This window comes from Typha angustifolia, chromosome 15 (genome assembly GCF_048772165.1).
Source record: "Typha angustifolia cultivar Huaian chromosome 15, ASM4877216v1, whole genome shotgun sequence".
NCBI lineage: Eukaryota > Viridiplantae > Streptophyta > Magnoliopsida > Poales > Typhaceae > Typha > Typha angustifolia.
Window position 1 is genome coordinate 4331599 of NC_133253.1, and position 10724 is coordinate 4342322.

The following is a 10724-nucleotide window of genomic DNA, read 5'->3' on the forward strand; positions in this document are numbered from 1 at the left end:
TTACAGAGATCCATCTAGAACCCATTGATTTCAATCATAACGGCTGGTTTTCGTCCATTGTAGAAAAAAGGCAAAAAAAAAAAAAAAAGGTTACGGAGGAAGTAAAAAAAAGGGCGGAAAAAAAGAAGAGAAAAGTCAATGGGGTTTCTGTTCTAATTACACTCTTCTTCCAGGTAGTCCCCTCGTTTCCTCTGTAGTCCAATCTTTGTTGAGTAGTTAACAAATTTATTGCTTTTATGGTAGGGTTCCAATGAACTATTTACTTTTGTTAGCTATTGCACAATGAATTCGTTTAGTGGTATTGCATGGGAGTCCATGATGCTAAATCTTTCAAGTTGATCTTTTTTCCCCCCTTTATTTGTGAGCAATTTATTTTTATTCAGAATAATGAGGAATCCATGTTAGATTTGAGCTTATTGGGGAGTTGTTTTATGATTTATTGATTTATTGATTTAGTGTACAATGCTTTAGATATTAGGTTTTGGTACGATTCGGTGAAGTTTGCACAAATTAGAAGGTTATTTGTTAGCTTACAGTTGAATTGACTGTAGCTTTGGTGATACCTTCAGGCTTCAGCCATATCTTCTTGTTAACTACAAGAAAATTCCGATCTCCGGTATCGCGTGGGATTGCCTAATCTGCCTATTACTATGTTCTCTTTGCTGTTTGAACTATTTCCAATAATATAATCAAAGTAAAGTTTAGGAGCCACTCTGAAATTTTGCTCCTTCCCTTTTCCACTGCCCTGAGCTTTGTGAACTCTACCCCTCTTTGTCGCTGTCCTTTTATTTGTTTTGGCAGTGGACTAACTCAACAAAGTTACTTGGCTCCAGACCCTAGAGATTGGATGTCCTCTTGGTATGGCTATTTGATAAAACATTTATAGGGAATTTACGGCGGATAATGTGCAGATATGCACATCTTTTATTAGATGAAAAGTCACTCTGTTCTTTTCTTTATTATCCTTACTAGATTGAGATTGCTGATCTTCTTTCAATGTGCAGATATGCACATCTTTTATTAGATCATCAAGTATCTCAATTCTTATATTTTACCACATTCTTTTGTCCATTGCTTCACTGGCAAGGTACATACCTGCTGCTATTTTATTACATCGATTAATTTCTCGTACTTAATAGGAAAAATGAAATGATTATTTTGTTGTTTGAGGATATATCGTGGAAATTATGTCAGCAGTCAGCAATACATAGGGCATTTATATAAAATTGTGCAAGGACTCAGTATATCTTGATGGCACTTTTACAGAGATTTAATTCAGCACAGAGTAGGTGTGATTTTTATTACCTAAAGAAACCTATTTGCAATCGTTTTTACCATTTCAGATCTTCAGGACTCATCAGTCAATGCCTTAGAACTTGGCTCCAAAACTATAGTAGGATAATGATAGCTAGATTTTATGCAATAAAGAAAGAAATAATATTCTTATTAGAATCCTTTGAGCTTTATCAGCTGTGTGCAAGGCCAATAGGATCAAATTCTAGATGCTCGGGTATAGGTTGATATCTAGTCAAAGATTTGCAGTCATCTTATGCGGCATCCTGAACTTTCCGTTGTGCTCAAAATCCAATTTCATAAACTGTGGGGGTGCAATTCTTCAATGATGATGTCTTTTGATCTTGCACCACATCTCCACATGTGGAATGTGCATGCACGGTCATGTTTTCTGAAAGTAACAATTTGGATTCAAACATGATTTAAGTACAATGCCATTGTCGTGCCATCTACTTGTTTTCTGCTGCTTCTGTGCAATGCAGAATTTCTTATGATCAATCTTTTTCTAAATCCAAGTATTGTAGTTATGCTGCATAAAGTGTTGTTCTTTCACAAGTTTATCTTTCTTGGCACTACAGATGCTAAACAAACTTGATCTCACATATAATGATCTCTGAAGTTCTTACAGCTTACAGCCCTTGCATATTATAAAATATAAAGTTAGAAGAATGATGCTCTGGTTTGTACCTGAGTGTGCTAAAAATCTACAAATCAATGAATACTAGCTAACCTAGTATGGATGTGTAAGTGCCAACTGAATCACAAGCTTTTATTTGGTTGTTGCAGCCACCATCTTAATTTCATATTTGATCGTATTAATGAGCTTTCTGACTGCTTTGTTGTTTAATATCTAAACCTTTCCAAGTAACATTATTAATTCTTTTCCATATCACATACAGTTGTTAGCTAAACATACACATCCACCACCCGCAATGAATGTTTTCACTTTTCATCTTCTCTAGTCTCTTTCATCTTCCAGCCTGTTTGTTGCCCAACCAAAACCAATGATCCTTGTTACCAACTTTGAACTCGTGAGCAGTTTCTGTCCTTTCTCTGTCTAGAACATAATATTTGAATGCTGCGAATGTTCCAAGTTGATTTCTAGACAAAAATTTAAGGTTAGTGGTTGGTAGTCCATTTATCTCCATAATACTCACAAGTCGAACCTAACTTAGAAAGTCCCCACTGTTAAGGATGTAATGCTATAAGCTAAGTATGAAAAGATACTTCATTCTAAGTATTATCTCTGTTCATTTCTGTATTTAAGCTTACTGAGACCATATTCTAGCTAGCTTGGTGAAGGCCAAGCTCAAGGCTCAAGCTCAAGTAATTTATCAATCAAAGATGTCAACCGAGCTGTAAATCAATGCTATTTGAGATAATTGGGTGAGTCATAATCGAGCCAAGCATTTTGCTTGAGTGGCTTGCTTGTAGGATGTGCCTCAAGGATATTTATTGCAAAGCATACAAGGATAAATACTGAGGAGGAATGACAACCATTAGTGTTCTATACGTTTTGACATCAGAAACTAGTTGATTTGTAGTTGTGAAATGTTCATATTCATCTACATGGTAGGGCTAGAATGAACCTTGAAAAGCATTACAAGCTATATTGTTTTCTAGAATCTGATCCTATCTCACAGTTCTCCTTTCTTTATGGGTTAATATTTATTTATTTTCCCAATCTGATCATGTCCTGCAGCTTTCTGTGTTAATTCTCTTCTTGTTTCCTTTACCCATTTTCTTCTACTCATTTTCGTCCAATATGATCAGTTTCTATCAATAGGAAGGGCTGGCACTGTTTGAGAAGAGGACCCTGTGAGGGCCTCCTTTTTTGGCTTCTGCCCAGATGAAGCAATACAATAGTAATTTGATGTTTGTATAAAATCAGGAGAAAGGTCACACACACACAAATAGAGAGAGAGAGAGAGAGGACGATGCTCATAAATTGTTCTTCACCATCTCTATTCCTCTTTTCTCAACCATCTCAATTACTCATGCATTTATTTGATTTTATTATATCTAATCCAAAATAGACCTGTCCTTTTAATGCCTCTAACCACCTCTCTCTCTCTCTCTCACACACACACACACACACACACACACATCAGAACAGTCAAGCCGGCTCAAGTTTAACTTTTTATGGCGTGATCCAGCTCGGCTCGAAATTGACTCGATTCTAGGTTGATTAGCTAAGCCAGGCTTGAAATTAATTGCTGAGCTTGATCATGAGCTAGGTCGATCAAGCTTGGTTTGATAGGACTCTAGAATAATAATATAATATTTTAAAATTATATAATATATAATATATAATAATATGATTAATATGAACTTTTAGATCAAGATCTAAAGGCTTGTAATATTAGTTAGTCTAGGGCTATATTTTTTAGCAATGTTTTTCTAGAAAGGATATATCTTTTAGTGATGTTATGACTACAATAGGAGGCAATATTGATCCCTGTGTGCATTTAATCATTTTTTTATTGCTTATTAGTTTAGGTTTTTGTAATCTCTACATTTTTGTGGCTAAATTATTTGCATACAAACTGCTGAATCAAGCCTAATTCAAGCTTGATCCAAACTTGATTTAGGCTTGAATTAACTCGAGCTCAAAATTGGATCAGTTCAAGCTTGATTATGAATTCAGGCTCAAAATTAATTTCAAATCAAGCTTGATCATATCTCGGCTCGATCAAGCTCATCTCGATTACACCCCTACTCGCTTGTCTAACCAATTAATTTTAAACACATCAACATGTCTCAACACATTTTTTTTCCCTCCTTTTCTTGAGGAAAGATTCTCGACGGCTTCTTAATTGAACATAATGCCTGTCATTGGAAAAATGTGCATGGCGACCTTATATCCTGATCGCTGTTGACTTGTGAAGTGTAGTTTCTTATAATACAGGACAGTGCGTATATGTTCTTATAGCTTGCAGGTGCATGTGGGGTATTTAGAAGCATAATTTGTATCTTTTGGATTTTACTTTTCTTTTTTAAACTGGTAACTGTACACTTCACCTCAATTTCATCTTAGACGTAAGGCAATCACAATTACATCAAGCTTTTGTTTCTCATTTTCCTAGTGACTTCCTTTTTTTTTCTGTAATCTGATGTACTTTGAGTAATATATAAAGTACATCTCTGATAAGCTTCCCCCTATTTGTCAGGCGATTAGAGGAAAGTAGAGAAGGTGATTTATTTCTATATGACCTTGTTGAGAAAATTTGAGTTGGTTAGTCACAAAGACACATGCACACAAACAACAAGATCTATTAGAAATGATCTAGAAAGTAGAACTTGTAGCTAAGAATCAGGAATGAGAAAGACCATCTTTAGCTTCTTCTGGTCTTGTTAGTACTGCTATCCCTATGAAGGTCCAGGAGCACAGTGCTCTTGCACTTGGGGCACTTGGGGTCCTCCTGAGAGAGCATTACATACATAAGGCACCGAGGGCATCCAACCAACACCATCGACGTTGCCTCTGGGCTGCTTGACTGCTTCTGTTCGCCATCTGACGACACGCAGGAGCTCGGTGGTGATGGTGAGGTTGATGATGGTGACGATGACTCGCCGTCAGCTGCAGCTCTTGTTGAAGGCCCCCCTCTTACCCGTGATAGGTTTAACTGCAGCTCCAGCCTTGAACTTTTTCCATTGCTTCGGCTCATCTCCTCCCTGCTATAATAAGACCTTTAGCATAATGTTCATCTGATATGAAGTAGAGACTAATGTTGGAACTGCATGAAAAGGAAGAACACAATACTGCGTTGTTAAGGCAACGAAATGGAGGGAGCAGTGTTTTCAGGTTGAATATGGTGGCATAACAACTGAGAAGGCTAATTCTATGGGTTGGATGTGAGTTGCTGAAGCTTCACCATTACAAGCATGTAGGTTGGTTTGTTAGGGTGATGGTGTGTCACCTTCCATATTGTTATATAGTGAGCGGATTGAGGTGGGGTAAGAGAAGCTTTTCTTTAGAAATAATTACATTAAGACCCTTAAACTGTTATCTGTTTCTATATGTACCCTCTCTTTTTTTTTCGTACATGTTAATCTCCTAAAGACCTAAACTATAAAAAATTTCTCATCCTGATGATATTAACAAAAAACATCAAATAATTTTTTTTATCCTCAATTTTAATCTCTTTCTTTTCTCTAAAGTAAGAATAAAATGATCTCTACGAGGCTTAACATTGATCATGTGACACTTATATGCTATTTCAGAACAAAAAGCAGAGATCCGAGAAGACTACCCAAGCATTAGGAGCAAGACTGCATATAATAAAAAAAAATTAATAGATACCTAACAAAATTAATACTTAAGAGATTTTTTATAATTAAGGGAATCAATATGTCATGAAAAATAAATTAGGCTGTCCATATGGAAATAAGCAATAGTTCAAGAGTCTTAGTAGGGTCTCATTATTTTTTCTGTTATTTTGTTTTTACTTTTTCTCTCATTTCCATTTTCTTTATGATGCTGGCAATAAGTTGAGAGGTGTTTGCTAGATAGAATTGAAGGATTTAATGGATTAGTAGTGAAAACTGAGACTAGGAAAATGTATGGACTGTAGAAAAATAGACTCAAGGTGTGGATGCTGTCTTTCTATTAGTCATTTTCTGTTTCTGTTAGAAAATAAACCTTTTCTCAATCCAGCTTTCTTCTTCCTCTACCTTGTGCGTATTGGCTTGGATGCAAGACTTCGTGAGTTAAATGAAGGGGACATAAATACCCCAACCCCCTCCTTCTCCATATCTTCACCTCTAATATCCTAATCACTCTTACAAAAATGGTTATGTTTCTTCATTAGTAAATATGAGAATTTATCATCTCAATTTCCTAGGTATTTGTCTTCTCAATGACTTGATTTTGGGTAGTAAATGAAGCAATTGTTGTCTAGTAGTTGGGACTTCAATGGAGCTACTTTATAGTAAATGGACTTTACTTTTGATTCAATGAATGATACAGGCCAGCTAGATTTGCAGCTCATATCCCTTTGTTTTAAAATTATTACTAATAAGCACATATTAATGTCAGATTCTTTCACACATTGAATGATGTCTCTGCTAATAGTAAGATTCAGAGATGTGTGCACATCTGCAATTCAACTCTTAGCTTTTTCATGGCATCTGCAACACTGTATATGTGTAAGCCAGTTAAAGCTGAGCATGCTTTTTTGGTTTGAAATTTGAGTGAGTTTATGATGGTGCATCAATTGCTAATATATAAATTCCCAATCTTTGTCCAGATCATTATGTGTGCACTTTATTTAATTTATAATTACTGCCAAAGATGTCTTTGCAATTGGTTTACATTAAGCTACAAGAAGTTATTGTTTCAATTTCTTATTACCCAATCTCTTATATATTTTACTTTGTGTTAGAAAAAAAAAGGGTGTTATGCATGAGGCTCCAGGGAGAGCAAAGCATATTTCTTCCTTTTTTTTCTTTATCTTTTTTTTTTTTTTTTTTAGTATAATTCACTTTTTGACTCAGTATTAGTTTGCTCCCTTAAAAGATAAAAGTGTACAAATCACTCTCTACACTTTTGAAAATCTACAACTAAATCTATCTATTAGTCTATTGTCAGTTAAATTAACTTAAAAAGTCAGATGTTTGGTAATGGCATGTGCATATTTAGTTTTGTGTAGATAGACTAAATTATCTTCATGAAAGTGGAAAAACACTTTTTGGACGATTTTGCCTTCTCCTTTCTCCCACTTAAAAAATAGTCTACTATCCCCTACTTCTCCATCCTACTTTTCAACTCCATCTCAGATTTCTACAGCAGATTTTTCTAAACTACTTTTTTTTTCTCTTATGTGATTTCAACATTGGCATTCTTCAAGCTGAGAGGGTTCAGAAGATGAGAAGATTGTGTAGTGTTTTAGGATGAGAGGAGAAGAAATAAGAAAAGAGAGGAGAGAAAAGGGGAGATGATTGTGCAATGATCTAGGGATGAGAGATGAGAGGGGCTACTACATGATCGATCAAAATTATGTAACGGTAGTTTGGAAATTTAACTTCTCAACTACTCAGCCTAAAAATCTAAAATTTTCTCTCAAGCTATAGAGAAATGGAAAGTTCATTTCACAGTATTTATTAACAGTGTTTGAAGGATTGTAGGAGGCTATATATACACTTTTATGTTTTAAAGGGAGCAAACCGAGATATAAAGTAAAAGTACAGGAGAGTAAAATGTAATTTAGCTTTTCATTTTTTTTTCTTTTTGAGCAAGGGGGATGAAGAATTCCTCAGCGCAAAGTGTACAATGATTTATCTCCACAATTGAAGAGGATGTTTCAATGACTCAAACACCAGGACTACAAGATGCACTTGTTTCAGGATCTTATCCATTTGGCAGCTCTTTTATCATCTTTTCTATATTGCAGGAAGCTTATTGCATAACCAAATGACAGCAGCCCAATTGGAGTCAATGTATTGAGCTGCAGAATTGGATACAAGTTTTAAAATCCCCACCTCCCAGTCTTGATTCCGTAGCGGAACAATTTAATACCAAGTATTAAAGTTTGATTAGAACTACCAACATAAATGGTATTCAATTGGTGTTGTCACAACTCAAGCACCAAGGCAGGTAAATATTGGATGTAGCTAGTTATTGAGCTACATAAATAAGTTGCAATTAGTTGGTATTTGTGCTCAAGCCCATGTGCATATCTTTATTTCTGCTCAGGTGCTTGAAGGAGACTTGTGCTCTGACAACTGGGGAAAAATCTAACTGGTTCATTAGGTGAGAATACAAAGAGAGTTTCTATGTGTGTATGTGTATGTGTATGTGTATGATAAGTTTAGTGGTGATACTTTGTTTTTCTAGGGTTTTAATCTTATTGTGAAAAAAAAAACTTTTTTTTAATGTATTTGCATATGTACTCCTTTTAAGATATTTTTGGAAAAGGCCGCGACCTTTACAATTTAATTACATTTAATTTTTTAATTTGTAATAATGGGTTTTAGTATGTGTTGTATACTTTTTTAGTTTTGAAAGAAAGTCCGTATACTAATGATTCATTCCCTTTAGCAAGTACAATTTGATACAATGAAAGTAAAAGAATATAGAGTGACAACCCTTTTACAAGTCCTTTGCTTGGCTGACAAATAGACTAAACTATAAAAAAATATGGTATCAAGTTAAGCATATAATACAAGCTATCTTGCAAAGAAATGGAGAGGATAGAATAATAGTCCTAAAAATAAGTCTCCCACTTGATCAGCAGCATCGCAAAGAGAAGCATCAATAGGTTTAAAAGGGTACCACATGCAGAGGTGATTCAATGTCCTATAATATAATCAACACCATAGTAGACTTGAAATACGAACTTACAAACTAGCAACAAAAATTACAACAAAAAACAATAAAGAGATAATGCTGGCTAAGCCAAAATATCAAACAGTGTAAGAACAACCTCCCACTAAGAGAACCCACAATAAGTAATGCTTTACAAAAACAAAGAACAAAGAACAACAAACCCTAATAAACAAAGCATTGCTCAACAAAAGGGAGACCACCCCGACCACCGAGCAACAAGAAAACCACAATAGAGGTAGTGGCTTCAATAAGCTAAGGGAGGGAAGAAGGAAGGCGGTGGCAGTGACAAAGGTTGTGGTGTCTATTAGTGGAGAGAGGAGAGCAACGGCAGTGTTGGTGATGACTACAATGAAGGCCGAGGCTAGTGAGGCAAGAAGGGGTTGGCCACCGCGGGCTCCGACGGCTGAAGGAGGGAGGCGATCTCATGAACAGGCTTTAGCACTAGGAAGAGCGTAGTACTGACGATGCTAGTGACGAAGGCAAACCAAGAGCAAAAGAGGAAGGGAAAAAGGAGAGCAAGGATGGGAGGGGAGACCTAGTGAAGGTCAACGGAGGAAACTCACATGAAAAGGAGGATGAAGAACGCATAACTCTTCAAGTGCCAATGGAGGAAAAAAAAACTCCTCTCTGCCTAGCTAAAATGGTAGAGGAGGGAAGAAGAAAATGCTAGTAACGACCAGCGGAGAAAAGCTCAAGGAGGAAAACACCAATCACAGCTAGTGGAGGAAAAACTCCTCCCCTCTGCCTAGCCCTAAGACTAGGGGAGAGAGAAGGGAGAAAACATCAGTGAAGGTTGATGAGGAAAAATTTTGGCAAAGAAAAATAAAGGGAGGAGATCGCCAAACCCTAGTAGAGAACTGCTAGTGCCGGTGCTATCAAAAAAATTTCAGTTGTATGCATTGTATACTTGTCAAATATGTGCATTCCAATATAATATAATATACATCAACTATAATATATATATACGTTGAATCAAAAAGGTTAAATGTTAAATAGCAAAAGCCTTGCAAAAGAGGGAATGTTCAAATTATATTGTTTCTTTTTTTTTCTTTTTCTGGCAAAAGAACCAGACGATGTACATGTACTTAAAATATATAATATTTTCATAAATTATATTGTATTAATGAGTGAAAAAGTGATGGTTTTCTTTTACAAATATACGTGAAAAGAGGAATTAATCGACAAAAAATACGTCAAAGACAGCAGTGCCTTATCAGATAAGATTAAGAAAATGAAGCCTTACTTTTACGTCAAGGTTTAGATTGCGATTATTGTAATTAGATTAATGAAATGAAAGGTAAAGTTAAAAAGATATATTTTGATATCCTCACCAGTTCATTGGAGATGTCTGTTTCCATTTAATTGCAGGATTGATGATATCAATTATAGGGAGCTCCACAGTGCTTGAGAGGAAGAGTGTTGTAGGGGATACTAGCAAGAGTAGAATATGGTCAATGAAGCAAAGCAATCCTTCAATAATGTTGTACACATAGTAACAGGATAGATACTACTAAATCATACAATCCAATAGTAGAAGTCCTTGGTATACTGTTCTGAGAAGTATAAATGCTACTAGTAAATACTGCATAGGGCTAAAGAAATGGAAAACTAACTACACCTCAAATTTGAAAGAAAAAAAAAAATTGAATGAAGCTATGAAATTTTTGAGGTGAACAGCATAGAAAAATACATTCTCCAAAACAAAAACAAAAAAAACAAAAAAAGGAAAGAAGGAAAGAAGGAGATGAAAGAAAGAAAGAAAGAAAAGCAAAGAACCTGATGAGATTGTTTCCATGACTCTAATGGATATCAGATAACATGGCAATGGCAAATCTTATCATCACACTTACTACCACCATCAGGAGACAAGTTCACATGCTCAAAATAAAATATGCCCAGAAAATTTTCAGAAATCATCAGGGGAGTAGGATACTTCTGAGCTGATAGTAAGATTTTTGAAATGCGTGATTCTAAAATCAAGGATAATAACTTCCAAAGGTTTTCTCTTTTTCTTTGTCCAGTAATACTCAAGAAGGATAATTCACACGCATGTTACAAACTTAAATCAGTGACAGAGATAAATACACACAGCTGCAGTACACAG

The 10724-nt window shown here is 35.5% G+C and overlaps 1 long non-coding RNA gene across 2 annotated transcripts; it reads left to right on the plus strand.

The window, feature by feature from the left end:
* The first annotated feature begins 46 nt into the window (after nucleotides 1-46).
* LOC140778059 (uncharacterized) lies at nucleotides 47-8224 on the plus strand. Of its 2 annotated transcripts, none has more exons than XR_012107145.1 (3): nucleotides 47-173; nucleotides 7686-7888; nucleotides 7988-8224. It is a non-coding gene; the product is annotated as an uncharacterized lncRNA (long non-coding RNA). The 2 variants fall into 2 exon arrangements; XR_012107146.1 differs by lacking the exon at nucleotides 47-173 and adding an exon at nucleotides 197-239.
* Nucleotides 8225-10724: the final 2500 nt, after the last annotated feature.